General features: G+C 31.6%; 1 protein-coding gene and 2 long non-coding RNA genes across 4 annotated transcripts in view; 1 reads left to right on the forward strand and 2 right to left on the reverse strand.

The window, feature by feature from the left end:
- Positions 1–10,100, forward strand: part of LOC133666514 (uncharacterized) — a 224,020-nt gene extending 213,920 nt beyond the window's left edge. Inside the window, exon 3 of the long non-coding RNA XR_009830730.1 lies at positions 9,248–10,100. This is a non-coding gene — a long non-coding RNA (uncharacterized LOC133666514). The remainder of the gene's footprint in view (positions 1–9,247) is intronic.
- The window catches only part of LOC108000938 (tyrosine-protein kinase transmembrane receptor Ror), a 277,660-nt gene that overhangs the window by 73,580 nt on the left and 182,621 nt on the right, over positions 1–21,459 (reverse strand). The gene's annotated exons all lie outside the window — the stretch shown is intronic.
- LOC133666513 (uncharacterized) overlaps positions 13,685–21,459 on the reverse strand; it is a 38,647-nt gene continuing 30,872 nt past the window's right edge. The window contains exon 2 of the long non-coding RNA XR_009830729.1: positions 13,685–19,546. This is a non-coding gene — a long non-coding RNA (uncharacterized LOC133666513). The remainder of the gene's footprint in view (positions 19,547–21,459) is intronic.

The raw sequence follows: 21,459 nt of genomic DNA on the forward strand, positions 1-21,459 counted from the left end.
TTCTTATGATTCAATATATTGCTAGTAATTCAACAATATTTCCTCTGTTTCACGAGATTTAAAATAAAATTATCACGTGTATGTAATACAATATAATAATGATATGTATATAAGAAAAAAAAAAAATTTATAAATTAACTGTAAACTATCTCAATACTTCTGAACAATATCAATCTCAACAAATCACCTACTCTAAGAAAAAGAAATCTTTTTTTCCATAAATTCAAACAGTCATCTTATTACTTCCAAACTATACCATTTAGATTGTACTACAGGGATTAAAGCTAAAATTCCAAGCATCGCGGAAGAATCTTCTTCCCAAGGACGATACACTCGAACACCATTAACTAGTCACGATTCACAATTAAAATTTTGGCCGACGTAGTAGACAGCCTTATCGGCGAGGTGCAGCCGCGAAACGTTTTATTTCAGAAAGCGGTGTGACGTTGCTACAGGCGGAATTGCGGAGGATAGTCGTCTCGACGTTTCAAGAGAATAAAAAGGAGAGAGAGGAGGAAAAGAGTTGTATGTGCGCGAAAGAGAAAGAGAGAGAGAGAGAGAGAATAACTGGTGAGAAAAGGTGAACGATAAAAAAAATTAACAAAGGAAGAAGAGAAACAGAAAGAAAAAGAAGAAGAAAGAAAAGGAAGAACGTTCACACGTGTTTGAAAGCTTAGTCTTAAGAACAAAAAAAAGAAATGTCTAAAAAGGGGAGTTTTAAAGCGCGTGTCAGACAGTGATGACTTTTACCACCCTTCTCATATCACTCGTACGATTTAGTAAGGTTTCACGTCGAGCATAGACATCGAGAGACATCGTATTGTGCGCGGACGGATCCGTGACTCGATCATCCACTTAACGTGAATTTGTATTACGAATTTTAAGACAGAAACTATTCTTTCTTTCTTATTTTATAAGAATAGTATAATTTATGAAGGGATAATAATTGAAATTGATTAATTATTAAAGATTATAAAGTGCTATTGTTGTAAATATTTTTTTTATTATCACTTATTTAACTGATGAAAATCTGATGTTAATTATCAATTATTCATTTAAAATAGATTCTTACGTGTTTGTTATTTTATTATTAGATACGTATAGGGTCGTGTAATTGTTTGTAGAAAGTTTATAAAGGTAGAAATCGATCGATTTATTTAACTCTTTTAACCCTCTCACTCACCAGTTACTAAGATATTTCTGTGTATATTAGCTCTATGTTAAAAATTTCTCATCATCAAAGCTTTATCTATTAATATTGTATTATATTATCTATTGACAAGTTAAAAAATATAATAATGTAATAGTGTATATAATAGTGTATTTTGATATCTTTTATTCTATAATTTTAAAATCTATCTAATAGAAATTTAGTTCAAATAATATGAAATAACATAAAACATGTATACATAAATATATTGTTATAATTTCACTTTTCTTTTCTATTTGAATATATTGATGCTATAATTAGTCTATATTCTCATTCATCTTATATAATAACATATTGATAATTCCATTATCCGACAGATAAAACAAATAATAGTAACTCCTAGAGAGTTTGAACTAAACATTGGAAACTTGTAGCACATGAAAATAATCCAAGAATTCTTAAAATAAACAAGCGGATCTAAATATTGCTTTCAATTTAAGATAACCGAGCAGTGCAATCATTATAATCTAGACATAATAATAACAATTCCTTTGAAATTTAAGTGACTATTACACATACTTCAAACACCAATTTACGAAATCATTCATTCATTCTCATTACACAATATCACATATTTAATGCGAATACTCGTCAACGGATAATATCTGCAATTTCGTATCCACTTTTATAAGATAGTCTCCGCCTTCTCAACCACTTGCAGGTATGATGATTGATCGAGGTACAATTACGAGGGATGAAAAGCCCGATTCTCGTTCGCGAAAGACACCAAGGAGAAGCAAAAAAAAGCTTGTAATTCTTCGACGTGGAGGGAGGAAAGAGGGTTGAAAGAGAGGAACAGAAGAAGAGACAGAAGAGCCATAGAGGGAAACTCGTCGATATTCCGCGACTTTATCGGCCTGCGGAATAATTCATGAAAGAGGGCGGATAGTGCCAATTATAAAATAACGAAGCCGTGGTAGGGACGTGGAAGAGACTGTAGGAACAAGGGAAGAATAGACGGGTATGGACGATGATACGCGGTGAAGGAAGAACAGAGAGAAAGGAAGGAAGGAAGAAAATGAAAGAAGAGCGAAGAACAAGGGATTGAAGAGGATCGGGAAAGAAAGTGAAAGGGTGTATGAGAATGTAAAAGGAAAGAAAAAAATTGTTTAAAAATTGTTATATGAAATTGTTTTCTCGTTTTAATTATGAATATCGTTTCGAAAAGGATTGTTTTTTGTTGGATTTTGATCTGAGGTTGTTGAAAAGGAAAATGTATTATATTTTTTTTTTCATTATTTTTATTTTTATTATAGTTATTTGGAATATTTGTTTTATTATTTATCTCTTTTTTAATTAAAAAGAATACAAAGATTCGAGAATTTTAGCAAGTTTAATTTTTACCATTTCTCCAATTTTCCAAAAATAACAAAAATTTTCATCTATCATAAATTCATAAACATTATTAAAAATATTTTTATATTTATTTATTGAAAATATCGTCAAAATTAATTGCTTCAAACTTTCATCTATTTTCTTCGATTCCATTCGATGGGATTCGAAAAAAAAGAAGAATAAAAAACAGAGGAAAACCAATGAAAGACACAGTTCAGAATCATAAAATAGGAGAAACCGCCATAGGACAGAAAAAGAAAACAAGGAGTTTGAAGTATAGAAAAAAAAAGTGATACAAAGCATCTCCTTTGTCGATGCTTGGAAAAAGGGTTGAAGAACTGGTTGCCTCCTACGAAACACTTCCTTCTTCTCTCTTTCTCCTCTTTTTTCCCCTTTCTCTATCTCTCGATCATCCTCTCGTTCGTGATGGTGTATTTTAATTCGTAATACCTTTCTTTTTCTTTCTCTTCATGAGGATAGGGGTAGCAAAAAAATTTCACTCATCAGAATGAAAAGGGAGAAAAAAGAGAAAGAGAGAAAAAATTGCAAAAAAAAGAAAAAATAAATTAAAAAAAAGTGTCCACCACCAGTTTCAGGGTTACTATGACCCTCTGACGTGGCCAGCAATTTCGTACGTCACTCGCAGAAGCTTCACCCCCATCGAGACTGAAGGAGGGGATGGATAGTACCTCCCTCTTTCTCTCTCTTTTTCACCGCTTGTCTTCGTCCTCCAGGAATTTTACCAGCTTTAATTAAACTTTAATTTACTTCGTTTCAGCCTTCGTAGTATGAAAATAGTAGTAATAATAGAAGGGGGATGAAAATTTCAAATTTACATAAGATTTCTTTTTATAAGTTTTATATTAGGCGTTCTTTCTTATGATCGAATGATCTTTGATCTGAAATCTTAGTTAGTTTCCTCTTTAGAAATTTGAATTACATTTTCGAGTCTCGAAAGTTTCAAATATTTTTTTCCAAGAGTTTAATTATGTATATTCGTGGTGGTCTGCACGCGAAATGTGTTGCTTTCATATCATGAGAGAAATTATTTTGCAAGTTTCGTATAAGTAATTTTTAACAAGGAGAATATTTGAAATATATATTTCGAATTGAAGTATTCATGCTTGCAGGAATTTTAATTACAAATTAAGAATTTAGATATAATAATATTATATAATTTGATTTATTCGATATATCTACATATTCGTATTCAATATTCGTATAAAATGATTTTAAAATTAGAAAATAAAAGGAGAATAATAATAACAGAAATACAAATAAAATTAATAAAATAATATTTAATATTTACTAAAAAAAAATTGTAATGAATTATCATTATAAATTATGAAAAAACTTTCGATTCATCAATAAAAATAATATAATTAAATAATACTAAATTAATACTTAAAAGTTAGTTATTTAAATTTAAAATATCGTAATAAAATATAGAACACAGATTGAACAGAAACAGTGGTAACAATGTAACGAAAGCTGTGAATACGAATCATCATTTATCTACATAATCTCTTCTGGATTCACCTTTCAAGGCGGTATGAAAAATTGCCTGTGCTACATTTTGATCCATACCGGCCACTTCCCCGACTTCGGATGTCACTTGCAGAGAATCATTTTATCCCTTCTAAGCTTGTCACGGCGGGGTCTCTCCTTCATCCATACGGAATTTTTAGGCTTTAATTAAAATTTGAGCGGCGACACAGTGAAATGAAAGTTTCTATCCTGTCTCACTTCCGCGAAAGGACAAATGGAAAGTTTCGTCAAGAACGTCGATTCATTTTCTCCCGTTTCTCCTCTGTTTTACAACCACTTGAATGTTTGAGTCGTAACGGAAGAGTGATTGTGATTAAAATAACTGTGTTCCTCCAATGAAATTTTTTTTATAGACGAATTTTCATTCTGTTTTATCCGTTATTTATATTTTTATCCTTATTATTTACTATAAAAATAAATATTGGTTGAAGTAGCTTATAAATGTACAAAAAAATATTTGTATATTTAAAAGTTAATTAATTTTTTAATTTTAATTTATTAGAATTTTTTTATCTAGTACAATTTATTTTAAAATTTATAATTCTATTTTTATATTATTCTAAATTAAATATAACGTATGTACAAATATTTTATAATTATGTATAAAAAAATATATAATTATTCTTATTAATTTTTATTAATGTGAATTTTATTAAGAATTCAATATTTATTTGAATAAATACGAATGCCATTAAAAAAATTTCTCACAATAGATTGTCCACTCTTTACGAGAAATGATATTCTTGAATAGTTGATTTTCCTTCGAGTAATTAACGATAATTTCTTGGTCTTAACCAAGCGAAAGATCGCGCGAACGGATAATTAAATCGCTTTCTAACTATGTACTTTGCTCCTTTTACGTCAGATTAACGAGCACGCCCTCCTGGGGCCGGAAGATCATGCGTAAGTATGCTGTTTTAAACAAATTTCCCTTCACACTTCGACGCCAAGATAGATATTGGTGGCCAATAAGAAATTTCATGGAAAAACATTTCCTGTTAATCTTCTGTCGTATGGAAAAATGAAATTATAATTTATTTTTTTTTATATGGATTCTAATTCCATTGGAATTCTGTATATTAGAATCAATACGTTTAAATTTAAGATTTTTGAAGATTTTGAAATGGAAAAAGATTAGTATTGTATTCAAATTGAAATGTAAAATTCTACTTTATTGTTTTATTTATACTTTATTTATATATTATTTTGAATTGTTTGGATATACAAGAAGGTTTCGAAATAAAAAAAATCTTAATGAATTCTAATTCCATTGGGATACTATATACTAGAATTCGATATATGAGATTTTGAAAGATTTTGAAATAGAAAAAGATGTAATGAATTCTAATTCCATTAGGATTCTGTGTATTAGAATTCTTTAGGATTCAAGAATATGAGGAAAAAATTGAAATAGGATTAACTTGGATTGTTTAATTTAGAATTGTTAAATAGATTTAATATATGAAGATTTTGAAAAATAAAAAATAAAGACATTATAAATTATCTTTTAATGGTTTTATTATAAATTTCTTTTAAAAATTAGATTTAAAAGTATTATAATTAAAAAAATTTTCTACGAATTATAAAAATTATTTTATATAATTTTCATAATTTGTGATAATTTTACTGGAAATTTTCATGTTCTTTAATTAGTAATTTTATGCACGTGGATCGAACGAGTAATTTTACATATATTTTAGTTTCTCATTAGCGAAGGATTAATTAAATGTATCATTAGCTAAAGTTAATTGATTTATCTTCATGGAAAAGTTAAAGTTATTTATTATATATTTAAAAAAATTAATTAATTCGTGCCAAAATTACTAACAATATTAATAAACAGTACAACAATAATAATAAAACATAGCATTTAATAAAGTTATAATATAAATATTAATAACAAAATTAATTTCTAAATAATAATAAGAGTAATAATATCAATAATGTTACATATGAAATAAAAATAGAAATAAAAATAAAATTGTATATACATATTTAAATCAAATTAATTATGATAAGAAATATCCAAATAAATCATCCTTTTATAAATAATTAAATAAGTCAATCAAATAAATAATTCTCTTTCAATCAATCCCAACTTTTAATTTTTTAAAATAAAATTACTTATTCGAAAACTGAAATAGTTTAAATTTTTATTTCAGTTTTGATTGTTTTCTTTTCCAAAGAAAATCAGAATAACATCGGATGAAAAGGAGTTCTCTTAAGTATCGAGAAGAGACATCGAAAATCTTCCCTTTATTTTCGTCTGCATCACATATCTCGATCGATAATTTTATTTGCTACGTATTTTCCCTTAGTTGTGGAATTAAAGATTCTACACGGGAGACCTTTTCGTAGAAACGAACGAGGCTGGGGTCGTCTCTCAAAAGACGAAGATCAAAAGGGAAGGAAACGAAATTGGGGAAAAATATAGTAGAAATACTGGCTTTCTATTCAATCAATGGAGTTTTCGTGCGTTTAGGGGACCGAAATAAAATTTTTTAGTTCAATTTCTGCTTTTCAGGGAGCAAACAAATGACGTTTATTTTGCAATTTCAATTCTCTTAAAAATAGATATAGAGTTACTTAAACTTTTTGAATTTGAAATGTAAATTATTTATAGTTCTTTTATTAATTTCTAATTTCTTAGAATTCTAATTAAAGGAAGAGATATTATTTGAATAAAAATTTTGTGAATAGTTGATAAATGATAATTTTTATTATAAATTTTAATTAAAATATTGACAATATTCATTTATTCTTGCTTTCAAATAAAAATAAAAAATTATCAACAATTTTTACTAAATCAAATCATTTAAATATAATAATAATAATAATAATAATAAAACTTCCTCTAAATTTTCAATTTTTAAATTTTGATAAAATTTTCAAATTATCCACAAAAGTAATTCGAAAAGTAATTTGAAACAAAATAAAAATCTTTTTTCTTTAAATAAAAAAATTAACCATTTTTTAAATTCTAAATTTGTTACAATAATCCAAATCCATTCCTTCTTTTCTAAAAGAAAATCGAAAAATTTTCGCAATAAAAAAAACCAGAAAAATAGAAGCTTTCAAATAAGAAAACCTTTATACTCTTCATCGCTTGTAAATTTCAAATTTCCAATTTCATCTTGATCTGGAAATCGTGATAAACGCGCCGAAACCATCCACCCCCTTCTCTCCTCTTGTTTCCAAAAAAAAAACCTAAAAAAATGAATCGAATCGAATAAATAGAACGAAGGGGAAACAAGAATCGTGTCACGTTTCCAACCCCTTGCCACTGGTTCACCCTGGATGTTTACCTCTCCAAACGTTCATCCCTTTGCACTCGGTGTTTTCCTTTCCTTTCGAATCGGCAACGAAATCCACCGGGGAACAATACTTACTTTCCTGTCCAGGCCGATCCTGGTAGACGTGCTCGCTCGTCCGTGAGAAGGAAACCCCTTGGAGGGGGTTGGACACGATGAACTTCCGTTTTAAATCGAAATCGAGGCAAATGGAGGTAGATGCCTTCCACTCGATGGAGAATGGAACGCTTTCACCATTCTTCCCGATGAGGGGGGAGAAGGTTTTAAATAAAGCGCTTCTCCAAGACGAAGAGAAGGTGGGGATGGAAGATGGAGATGCGAGAGACAATTAGTCGTTCGGTGTTTTTTTTTTTGGCTCGAGAAATTTGTTTAGGGGGAGACGAAAGCACCCTTTAATGGGGGTTTCTTTTAAATAGATTTGCAATGATTTGATTTGGGGTTTGTTGAGACTGAAGTATTTTATCATGGAGATGGATCTTTTTTATTCGAAGATGTGTTCGGAAATTAAAATGTAGGTTCGTATTGGAAATTATATTTCTTAAATAAACATTTCAGCATGTGGGTAATTATTTTTTTATATTTGAAATTTTTTAGAGTATTGATTTTATTTAGAAAGTAAGTTTTGAAAAAATATTTTGAGAGTAAAAAATGTATTCTATTATTTTTTATATATATTTATATTTTTTATATAGATTTTAGATATAAATTTCGGGGGAATTATTTTTATAATTGAATTAAAAGTATTGAATAGAGTGTATTATCTTTTAAAAAAGTCTTTCTGAATGTTTTCTTTTAGATTGGTATAAATGATAAAACTTTGGAAGGCTAAGAATATTTATCTTAACTTTCCATTACAGTGGAATATTTTTTAAGGAAACAGATCAAACTTTGAAATTGTAGGATTTCTGTAGGATACCGGTGAGAATTTCTAGGTTACTGGGAACTTTCTCAATAAAAAGTTTCTGAATAGAATTTTTTAAAGTGATGCGTCTTTTGAAATTGCACGCACTCTGGAAATTGTTTTCAAAAGTTATCTAACAATATATGAATAGATGATTTCGATTCAACAGATTTACCTTTACACAAAAGATAAAAATATTATTTATTTAAAAAGATTAAAATGAACTAAAAATGTCATAAAATTATATTGAATATTGTTATCATTAATATTTTTTATATTTACAAATTTTTTATGAGATTGATATTCGAGTTTCGAGAGATTGATACATCTAGTCTCCTCATTCAAGGTTAATAGAAATGCAATAAATAGCAACGACAAAGGAATTCGTTGGAATGGAATTTAGATGAGGCCCAGGTGAGGTTCCTTTAATTAGAAAATTAGTGGTTGTTCTCGGGGGGCGTGTAACCGGCTACCGGACTTGTACACTCCCTCAATTAACCTGCTTCGGCGCCTTAATTGCACCCACCAGGTCTTTCCACCTGTTAGATAACGAAACCACTTATACACAGTGCACGCATGTGGATAGTGTACGTAAATCTCTTTTTCCTCTTTCAAAGCGGAATCACCCTTTTCTCCACGCTTTCTTCTATCCATTGATCCGTACAATATTTTACAACATTCGCCTCCCTTTTTATTGAAAATACATTCTCCCAAGATTCAAATTTTGATTGAAAGAAAGAAAGAATAAAGTATATAAGATTCATAATTGATTTATATAAGATATAATATTTATAATTTCATATCAAAGTAAATATATATAATTTTTGTAAAAAATAAATATGTTTTTACATTCTTGAAAACTTGATATATATATATAATATTGCCATTTCACTTAAATTGCTCACACTTTAATAAATAATTCATTTCTTGTGTTTGTTTTAGAATCGAAGCTCTAAAAATATCCCAGGAATATACAATTTATATGTGAAATTTATTATACCAAGGAAATAATTAAGAAGGAAACTTTCTTCTCTTCAAAACACTATCTTCATTCAACGAATAAATAAATAAATAATCTAACTTTGAAAATCAATTTATATTATCAGAGATGACAATCGACTGTGAAATGTAGAAATAACGATCGTTGCGGTCGCATTGATACTTGGACGAATAGCGAAGCTGCATAACAGAGCCTCAAAAGACGGTTAATTGGGGAAGCGCGTAGAGGGGTTGCAACAGGGTGCACGAGTCCTCCTTCGTTGGCTCGAGAACCGAGCAGATCCTGACCTGGACATCAAAGCCGGGGCTTAAAGCGACGTAACCGTTCGCCTGCAGCGGGCTTAAGGGGTGAATTTCACCCCTCATTGCGACGCCACGGATATCCCAGCCTTACTGACCGTCGGCTGAACGCGTCCAGGAAATCCGGCAGAGGGTGGAGAAACAGATACCTCGATTGTGGCCAATCCAGAGAGAAATTCAGTCGATGTTGTCGATAGAAATATGTTTAAAAGAAGTTTCTCGATTGAGACTGTGTTGAGTGTCTCTGGTGGAAGAAATAATGTGTAAGGTGAAAATCGAAAAAGATTATTCGGATTATTGATAAGGTCTTTTTTTAAAAAAAAAACGAATTTAATTATATTATTCGAATTTTTAATATAGAAGAATAATTTTAACATAGTGTGAATATATTTGGAAGAAATTTCTATAATGGATTGTGGTTTCGATGGTTCGATGGTTCGATATGTAAAGATATGTAAAATTAATAAAAATTATTGATGAAGATTTTAAAAATATATTATTTGGAATATATAACTTTTTGGATAATAATAATAATTGTAGTAGTTAAGATATATAAAAAATAAATCATTTAACAATTATCTAGAAGGATAGGACGTGGACACATCTGCATTCAATATTTATAATAAACGATAGGAAATTAACCCCAACGATATACCAAACAACAGTTAACGATCAAACCCATCGCTATTTCACGATTCTAATCGTCTACCCAGTATATTGTATTTCCTTTTCCCTTCTAATCACCGCCTAATGCATTAATAATCTCGTGTATTATTCAAAAATCGAGTCAACTTTCTCCGTTCGAATCGTGTCGTTGGATGGGTTATCGGCATTGATAAGTACTCGCCAGGTGTACACGCGATCCCTACAGTGAAAATTGCAATCGAGACATTAAAACGAGCCGGTCTCGTTGACCTCTTTATCGCGGTCGTGATCGCGAACTGCGTGCACACACACATACATACGCGCGCGCGCGCACCTTGCAACAAATATTTTTTTTCCCTCGTTTCTCTCCCATTTTGAAACCCGTTTATTTGCAACATGACGACAAGGTGTTTTTTCCCCTCCGTCGATCGATCGTATTTCTTTCCATTCGATTCTCGAAGGAACGGCCGTTTGATAGGCGACCGGTCGAAATCAGTAAGCGTATGTATATAATATACGAAAAGAAATACTGTGATACACAGTGGTGTTCGCTTGAGCGTGAAATTAGGTCGATAAGCATTTGAATAATAGTTCAGAACAGGGTACAGTTAATAGAAAAGATATAGCATGAGGTAAATATTAAAAATCAAAGTTTACTAAAATATCATGACTATAGGTAAATTAAATTGTAATAAATGGATTGAATCGAGATTGATAAAAAAGAAAAATAAAGCGATTTATCTTGTCAGTGAATTGATCGATAAAATTTTGTGCCTGTAACGAATGCCTGGTTGCGAAAAATTCGATAGAGTTCGTGTCTCTCTGATGATAGAAATAAAAATTATCACACTATATTTCGTAAATTGAAATATTTTGAGATAAATTAAATAATAGCGATTCGATTCAGAATTAATTTATAATATAATAACTATATTATAATAACTTAATAAATTATAATAACTTAATAACTTAATAAATAATTTATATTATAATATACTTAAAAAAATAGAATATTCGTTTTAATTTTCGATTTTACATATATATTTGTTCATATGATATATTATAAAAGTTTTATATATAAGGGATCAATGAAATTGACTTTATAATTAAAAGTATGTTTAAGTTTTCTTTTTTAATAAATAGAAACTTGAATTGATTAGAAAAGGAAAATATTCGATTAAGAAGTTTAAAAAGAAATTATAGAAATAAAATAACAAATTGTTAATTGGATAATTTATTTCTTATGATTATTGTTTCTTTAATTAATTAGATTTTTTTACCAATATAGTATGTAGTATTTTCTTAATTTAGTTAATTTAATTAAATGAATATTTTTATTAATAGATATATATATATACTTATGTGTGTAAGATTTATTCAATTTCCTGATTATTTTAAATCAATTTTACAGCTAGTATTGGAGAAACGACTATTACTCAAAAAATCTTTCTTAATTACATTTATTATCTCACATAATAAAATCTCATGTAAGAATACAAGAAAGCTATCAAACACGTTCTTTTGCCATATTCTCACCCTTATTATTCACCCCTAGAGAAATAATCCGAACCTTATCTAAAAGAATTCTTTATACACTTTATACACTTTTTTTTTTATCTTACATGATAATGATATCATTCTATTTATACAAAATATGAAGATATAATTACATAAAAAAATTTGTCAGTGATATTTTAGTTTTTAAAATCTGTTATTGAAATTAATGTTCCATTATTTTTCTGTTTTTTCTTACCACATTTATTATTTATCTCGCATACTTTTCGTATAATCAACGCAATTTATTTATTTTTATGCTTGTTTTATACCATTCTTACTCAGTATCAAAACACTTTCAGATAAAATATTTTAATGCAATTAAAAATTCTACTATTCCAATCCTTTATTTAAATTTCAAATTTAAAAAAGTAATTTTTTTTATCCTTCCATCATTTTTTTTTATCCTTTTACTCTTATTTCATTATTTTCATCCCCATTATCAATCAGAGAAGAAAATACTTCCAATATCCCAGAAAAATCACTTTTGCGATAAAACCTCCACATCGTTACCATCACCTTATTAGCTCATAAAACAAGAAACCTTTTACCCCTTCATCGTCCACCCTTCGAACCCTTTAACTTCAGTTTAAAATCGAAGCAAACACCTCGATCGCCAACAGTCCACGGTTCCACGGTTACGCAATTATAATATACCATAATCCAAACAATAAAACACTCCTTCTTCCAGCATCAACCCTCATAAAAAGAAGCGATGGATTTTCGATGAAACAACGATACACCAACCAACAGTCCACCATATTTATTTCTCCCTATTCCATTTTCGGTATACTCGAAATCCTTTTGGGATACCCGACCAAATCCTTGCTCCGTGTTCCGCGGCTCGTTCCTCGGATATACGTGGAGTGTCTGTCGTTGGAATGGGTTCAGATAGATCAGCGAGTTAGATACAGAAGACACGTACCGGTTCTATGGTGGCTATGAGAGATAGGGAGGAATGACATTTTCGAGATCTCGTCGTTTAAAAAAATCTTATTGTTTTTATCGGTGATAGGATCTTCTATCCGCTATTCTAAACAAAAATTCGAGAATCAGTTTGATGACAAATGTGCCATGATTGGAGTGATTTTTAAATCTCATTAAATTTCATTATAATCTCATTATAAATTATCATATCTCGTCTTTAATCGAACGTATTGATACGATCAAATTATCAATTATATAATTATTATTATGTTAAATTGTTATACAGATATAATCGTATTTGTTCGATTATATGACTGAAGGTTCATTTTTTCAATCATATATTTATAAAAATTTGAATTTGTATAAAAATCTGTTGTAAATTTCTATTGAAATCACGCATATTCTACAAGAATTTCAATACATCATCTATAGGATATCGAGCATAGTCTAAAATAATTGTCACGCTGCGAATGACATGAATAAGGATGCTTTCTTTATCCAGTCCTCATTGGGCTCGACGCGTTTTTGGGGGATACGGATTGAATTCTTTAGAACTACCCCTCTATGAACAGGTCTGAAAACTTGATCGTCTTTTTCTAAGGTTGGGGTGACGAGTAATTCTTTGTAGCTACGGGGTCGCCCCTGCGGTTATGTTGCAAAATGCGGACCTTTCCCCATTAAACCTTCCCATCACACCCTATTTTTTTTCACCCTCTTCTTTCTTCGTTTTGTCACGCGTTGTCCGTGAAACGAGGATCCACGTCCATCGACTGCATCGCTTTCGATTCACGATGGAATCTCGAGGGTGGCTAAACATCGTGTCATTTTAATATTTGTAAAACGTCACATGAATATGCATATATATCATTTTGGAAAGTATTTTTTGTGATGTACTTGTGATTTCTTTTTTTCTTTTATTGTGGAAAGTATCGATGGAAAGAGATTAGAATAACATTTTATTATTAATTCACTTTTTTTTATAATATATTTGTTTAAAGTCTAAAATTTTATGAATAGATATAAAAAAAATATTGAAGAATATTTTCATTATTAATAAGTAAGTACAATTTATTTGTTGAATTTTAATAATATATAAATTTAAAAAAAACTTAAATTCACAATTTATATAATTTAATATAATTATTTAATATAAAATTCTATTAAATAAAATTTACTAAACTTTATTTAATATTACAATAATAAATAAATATTTCTTTTCTCTTTCTCTTTTCTTCACACCACACAAATTAAGGATTACACGCCATTATCATTTCAAAATATCTCCAACAAACGCTTTATTTCGTAACTAAACGAAACTTAATCACAGTCCATTCACGAAACCAATACTTTGGACCAAAGAGTCCAAAGACGAGAAAACGACGATTTTCTTTTTCTTCTTCTTCTTCTTCTTTTTCTTCTTCAAGATCCTAGCGTGTGTCTGGAATAGGTGGGTCCGAGATAGAGAAAAGTTCGCAACATATTCCCGACCTGTTGTCCCGAGAATTAGAAAGACAGACAAAGGTGTATCCCAGTGTTTGCGCCGCGGCTCTGCAACTCGATGGATCCACCCGTGTCGCCCCCATGGACTAAGAAGGAATCACGAACCCACGAGGAGCAGAGCCGAGGGTGAGCCGAGAGATGGAAATAGAAGGAAAGAGGGAGGGAAAAGCGGAGCAGCGTAAAACGTGGAAAAGCCGTTAGATTGAGTTTCAAGTTGTATGCCAACAAAACTCGGATCCCTGCCTCCCCCCTCCTTCCGTCCTCTTTCGCTGGGACGAGACCTCTTATTTGCCTTCAGAAACGTAATTACAAGTCGTGTTTCGCTGTTGGAGAGCTATGAGCCAGCCAGACCCAGGCGTTATTCCCTCGGTCAAGATTTATACGCGGTTTCGTGACGGGAATGGAAAGTGGCTCGTTGCTTACTTCTCTCGATGACATCGCTGGCTTTTAGTGGCAAAAGGTGGTTCAAATTATTATTTATTCATCGCGTTGAAACGGAAGAATTAAATTAGTAGATACTTGATTCGTTCGGCTGTTGTTCGAGAGAAGTTACTTTTTAATAGAAGAGAAGTTTTGTTTTGAAAAATTGTACGATATAAAATTTATATCCATTCTATTTTACTTAAGAATTTATTTAACCACGAGTTTATTTACATTAATTTTTTTTCTTAAATTTGCTTTATTCGAGATTATTCAAATAGGTAGGTGCAAATTAGGAATTAGTTTGAAATCATTGAGAAATTATTTCGCGTAGAAGTTGGAGATTCCTTAATTACTTCACGATTAATCAACATCGAGTACCCGATTCAGCGGATGTTAATCGACTCACTTTCACGAGTAACTTTCTCTGTTTAAGACTAATTGCTTCTTTGCCTAAATCGAATTGCTTCTTAATCAAGGAGCGAAGCCGACTGTGGCTTCTCTCTTTACGCTTCATCCTTCAAATTTAGATCAGCTCCCTTTATCCACTTGTTAATAAACAAGTTTCACGACGCACGCTTTCACCACCGTTATATCAAAATTCCAATCTACCCTCTGGCGAGTCTTGTACTCGCAACATCCATTACAGCATCGTATAAAAGAGTAACAAACGGTTTAAGGTTACGTGTATCAAAGAATCTCTTACGTTACATTATTCATATAATAAAGATAAAGATTCCAAATACTACGAAGATATTGGAATTTTACAATTTATTCAGATTTATTTGAAATTTCACATTAATATAATCTTTCCAGATAAAACTTATTAGAATGAATAATGCAAATTATTTTTAAACGTTATTGAATAACACAACACCATGAATAAAATCTGTTGAAAATATGATAATTTTTATATCTTAAATACAACTATTTTTTTAATATTAATAATATTATTATTACAATTATTACTACATATATATATTATAAATTACAATTATTATTACAGTAATCATAAAATGATCAAATTTTCGATGATAATATAATCTGAATGAACAGATTTTTTTTATAATTTTAATATCTATATTAACTCTTCATAAACTGCAAACATTCCTTCGAACAATTTCCTTATCTATCGCTCGTATCATAATTTCTCTAAGAAAAATATATCCTTATAACGAACCTTGCCATTAACTTTTAAATGACGAAATAGGTGAGGAAAGTTTGCAACTTTCTTGATAACGAGTTGCGTTATTTCCTCAAACAGGACCCCATTCACTATCTCTGTCTCTCTTTCTCTCTCTTTTTCTTCCTTTTTTCGATGGACGTGTCATGTTTATATTTTCTTTTCAGAAAGAAGTAGAAAATTTTCTCCGTAAAACGAGACATTCCCAGCCCATAGCCAACCTGAAACTCAATCTAACAAGCCTTCTTTGCCCTTCCACGCTCGTCTCTTCCTCTTCGGGCTTTCTTATCCTCTTGCATTCTTCTCTCTTTCGGCCCTTTTATTACCCTGGAGCGATAGAATCTCGGTTTCGCGAACGGGAGATGGTGTGCAACGTCTTGTAAAGGTCGCCCTCTGTCCTCGAGATTTTTCGAAAGCTGGCTGAGGCGTGAACCTTCCTCCCTCCTCTTCTCCTTCATCGTGCCATCTGTTCCTGCGAGAATAATCTTTTGCCCGAGGTAGAAAAGCGTTTTATGCGAGAAAACATCGATACTCCAGATATTCCATCGGTTTCTTATGGAATCGGTCAATCGGTTGTATTCTTTCGATGCTAGAAAATTCAATTTTCAAAAAAGAATGATGAAAAATTATTATCACAGGACTCCTGATCGTGATATTAATATATTTCGTTTAATTTTCGTGATTTATGTAAATGGACTTTATCGAAAGTATTTTCTTTCTTGTGAAGGATTGTAATGGAGGAGATTAAATTTTAACAAGAGATGCTTCTTATTAAAAAAAATAATTCAAAATTTATTAAAATATATAAAATAACAAACCATTTTTCTGATTTTTACACAAAATACATTGTACATTCTTAAAAAAAAAAAAAACCATTCTCCAAACAAAATCGCTTACTTTTGAAAAAAATCAATTCTCAATTCTATCCATGTTTCAACATATTCAAATTCAAACATATTCATAAGCAAATAAATTTGCTAATAACAATCTCCATATTTGTGAAAACAGCGACAACTAGCGGCAACTTCTTAGATGGCACGAAGAAGCGTCGTTTAGATTGAGTTTCAAGTTGTGCGCCAACAGAACTCATTTCATCGTTTCGCGATGGAGTCTCTACTCGCCAGGGGCAACGGGTCAGGGGCGTATCCACGATACGAGCAGAACGAGCAAAGGGGGTGGCAGTTGCTCGAGGGCTGGCTGATCGCAATACTGTCCGAAGCTCGTTCACGCGTGTTCCGGGAGTTCCGTTTTTCATTTCTCCTCGTCTCTCTGCTTTTCTCCTCTTCATTCCATCTTCGACTTTTTTCCTCTCTTTTGTTTCTCTTACAAGCGTCTTCCACCAGTTCTGCTTTTTCTTCTGCATTTCCCGCTTCCATTCGAATCTCGCAGCGATGCTCCAATGATTACGCTTGATCAATCGACCGAAGTTCCCAACGATGAAAACCAGCCTCTTCTCCTAACGAGCCCTTGAAAGCTTTCTTCGAGGGTGCAGAGAGATGGCTTGCGGTGGAGTTTGATCGATTCTCAGGGATCTTGGGTTTAAATGAATCTCTGATGAGCTTGGGAGATGAATTTATGTGTTTATCATCGATGAATAACAGCGATTATTTATTAATTTTATTATCGAGAGAAGTATGGAAAGACTGTACGTGCATGTAAGATTTTAATTCTATTCAATGAAAAAAAATTCATTACAAAAAATCTAAAATATGAATAAATTATATAATTCGATATAAATCTTAGTAGCAATAAAGAAGTGAAATTAAGAATAAAAATTCCGTTTCCGTTACAAAAATCTTTCCCATTAGTAATTAGTCCAAGATTATTCCACGATAGTATACAAACATCCACCAGTAACCCTCATCTCCAACCATCGGAACAGGCGACTATCAAAAGAACCCAATCTTGCAAAGGATCTTCCCATCTATACATCCATCCAATGTTTCGACTTGCAAAACGTATTAACCCCTCTCCTAACTCATGCCCATATCGGAACCCCAATTAATCCACGCTCGGATGCATCGATCTTTAATGCACCCTTCGAATTCGCGACTCGTATCCGACTATAGCTCTATAATCGCGGTGGCGCGGCCTGGAATAAATTGCCAGATAAACAGAACTGTCCTTTTTTCATGCGGGGAGAGGAGCGAGAGGGGGGTGAGATTTTTCGGGCGGACGGCCGCCAGGGATTAGTTGGGAAGAATAAACAAAGTCGCATGGCACATAGAGTACATCGCTTTCCCTTTTCTCGGTTGATAGTCGGCCGATGACGCATATTGAAATCGAGTCGATATTTCTTTTGCATGCAAATATTTCGCAGATTGAAAGATTGGTCGAAACAAATCTGATAACATGTAACTAGTAACATGGTTTATACAAGTCGGCCATATTGTTGTGCACACAAGTTAGGTTAAAGAGAGAAATTTCTACGAAGATTCTCGTGGGGATTCTCTATCGTGCGTAGTTTGAACCCTTGAATGGTATCTTTGGGTCATAGGTTGGTTGGAATAGTTTCAGACAGTTTTAACTAGATTCCGTGGATTCTCTAGTTAAGCGGCTCTTGTGAAAGAGGCTTGCGGTTGGATAAACGAATAGCGGTTAATTTGAAAATATGTAAGAAATATATTATTTGTTATTATTATAAAAATAAAATAAGAAATATATTATACACTTGATTAGAAACTATACATAATTCATATTGTCATCAATTAAGAAAACGGAATGTTTCGTTTTTTTAAATTATTTAATTTTCTCTTTCGTTTCATTTCGAAATTGAATTCTTCCTATTTGAACACTGTTGAGAAACGTTAATAGAAAATTTAAAGATCTTCCAAAGAGTATCTCCAGATAGAAAACCAAATATTCAATCGATCAACTCTTGGAATAAATTACATCCATTTTTGAGAAATTAACTCACGAATAAACGCTTCCAACCTTTCGAAACGCGACGATTTATCATTCGAACACTCGTCCCCGCGAGTAATTTCGTCATCAGAATTGTCGAAGGGATTCTTGAAGGAGAGGAAAATTCCCTCTTGAAAATCGGCCGGACGAGTGAAAAGGGAGGGGGTGTGTGTCTCCTCATCACAAAAGGGGCGAAAGTGTGTGTCCCGCGCGTGTTCGACGACGCCAAAGTGAATGCCAAGGAAATGGACGACGACGACCGAGCGGAAAACGCGAAATAAAAGATGCCGGGGCAAGAGAGAAGGGAGTCGCGAATAAAGGAGAGGAAAGCCGAGCACCCTAATATTGAGCCGACCAAGAGGCAGCCGGCCAAAGAGAGAGCTGCAAAGGAAAGAAGAAAGCAGAGAGGGGTGAAAGGAGAAGAAGGAGAAAAAAGAAGGGAGAAAAATGCTAATACCTGCCCTCTACCGTGGCATGGAAAGGTATTCAAAGGAACTTTTATGGATTTCCCGTCGTTGATTTTCATACCTCGGCTCATTTTCCAGTTAAACGTACCGTCAATCTTGCTCCAATATTAGTATTTCGCGTAATTATGGATCCTTCGAGTTATAAATCTATGAGGATTGGAGGTTTTTCTTTTTTTTTCTTTTTTGTATTTTTATTAAATTTCTTGTCGAAAATGGGACAAATTTTTTCTTTTACATGTATTTCTAACAATTTTGTTTCTGATCTTTTTTTTTAGTTACCTAATTTCTTGAAGTTGAAATTGTTTTAAAACGATTGCAGTCATATATTGCAGCACTGCTCACCTGCAACAGAAGATGCAATTATTATTAATTATTTTTAAATTTAAAGAAAATCTTTTAGAAATATGTATTTATTCGATTATAATGAGATTATTCGGTTGTGGTTATTTTAAAGTTGAACGTTTGCAAAAGCGTTTCTGAATAGACATTGTGAATTATTTAAAAGTTTGAACATTGAATGGGTTAGTTTATATTTATAAACTTTATCCAATTTATATTTATGAGGACGCTTAAAATACGTGTAACATCTTGTTGTTTCAACATAAATAGGGAACATGTGTTAATTTTTCGTTTTTGATGACTTTCAATACATCGATCGAAATAGAATAACATACTTAAGAAAACTGTTGGATTATTTAAAATTTTCACTTGTTCCAATTTACAAGGCTGGAAATTTTTTTTTCTATCCATGCGAAATTCAAAATAAATGAAAGATAAAATACTTTTTTGCATATACATATCTTTAACAGAAACACATCCTCCGCGCATCCTTGCAGAATATCGTGCAATCTTCCTGACAATCACTTTTCCATGCTATTCAATGTAACGGGGACATTTCGCTTGAATAGAGTTATTGTCTCAGCTGGCACAATGTTCTCATTCGAGAGAAAGAGAGAGAGAGAGAGAGAGAGATATGATATATAGAAAGATATATAGAAAGTATAATGTTTGACAGTGAATGCTAGAGCAATTGTTATATAAATGGAGCAAATGATAAGCTGCTAGCTAAAACGTCATTTGTTTGCGTCGCGAAGAATAAGGGAGGGGAAGGAAAAGATAGAAGACAAAGAGGATTATGAGTCTGAAATGGAAGCATAAAGATATTAAGTTTTCAAAGATTCGTTGTTAATCTTTTTTATTGATAATGTTGGAAATAAACATATGGCATTGCATAAAGAGTTATTGTTATAAGATTGAGTTATTAGTACAGAATGAAACGAAAGGATTTATCAGTTTATTACACTTTCTAAAGGGGAAAATGTATGAGAATTTTTTTATTCTTTTCAGTTAGAGATTAAGAGTACCTGCATTTTATTCTTGTTATTGTTACTTTTCGAGAAGAAAAATACAGAATTATAATACGTAGAAAATTAAGAATAAAAAAAGATATGGTAAAAATAAAAAACACAAATGTATAAAAAAAATAAATATTTAAAGAATCGTCACGAATCCTAACGAATAGAAAATAAAACATTATTCCCTTCTCTGTTTAAACTTTCAATAATAAATCTAAAAAATTTTATGAAAACATCAAAATGCATTAAGAAAGCTAATTTGTAATTTATAATATAAAAAAAAACTTTGAATCATCCAAAAAAATTACAAAACTATCATCCTTTAGAAACAATTGGAATCCCCTTGTTGGCTCAAGGATGGAGAGCATTCGAAATGGGGCGACGTGCGTGACACTCGAGCGGGGCCCCTCGAGTGCACCCTAGACGAGAAATTCGGGCACCGAATCACCCCCTGTGGCGAATGCAGCCCGCATCGGGGGCACAAGTGCCATGAAGCATACGTGCCATGTGAATTGACTTCGCTTTTTCGTTATGGCCGAATCGAGCGTTCTGCTAACTCGATTTCGAGAGTTAACGAGCCCTCTGTGCTTTCTTAATGAATCACACGCTTCTCGACTTAGACGCCATTGTGAATTATTTATAGCTGTTCGAAGATCTATTGATTCGAATAGGTTTAGCAATTGGAACTTTATTCATGGATTCTTATTAAATTATTCTCTCTCTCTCTTTTTTTTTATTTTGTTTTTTAATTGATAGAACGAATGGATTTTTTTTGTTGGTAAAAATAGAAAATTTTATTGGATTCGATTTAAATATTGTTTTCACGGATGGATGAAGAGAAAGAGAAAGAGATTTTTGTTTTGTTTAGCGGTAAAACATTTATCGTTTGCGGATTTTTCG

This window comes from Apis cerana, linkage group LG8 (genome assembly GCF_029169275.1).
Source record: "Apis cerana isolate GH-2021 linkage group LG8, AcerK_1.0, whole genome shotgun sequence".
Taxonomy (NCBI): domain Eukaryota; kingdom Metazoa; phylum Arthropoda; class Insecta; order Hymenoptera; family Apidae; genus Apis; species Apis cerana.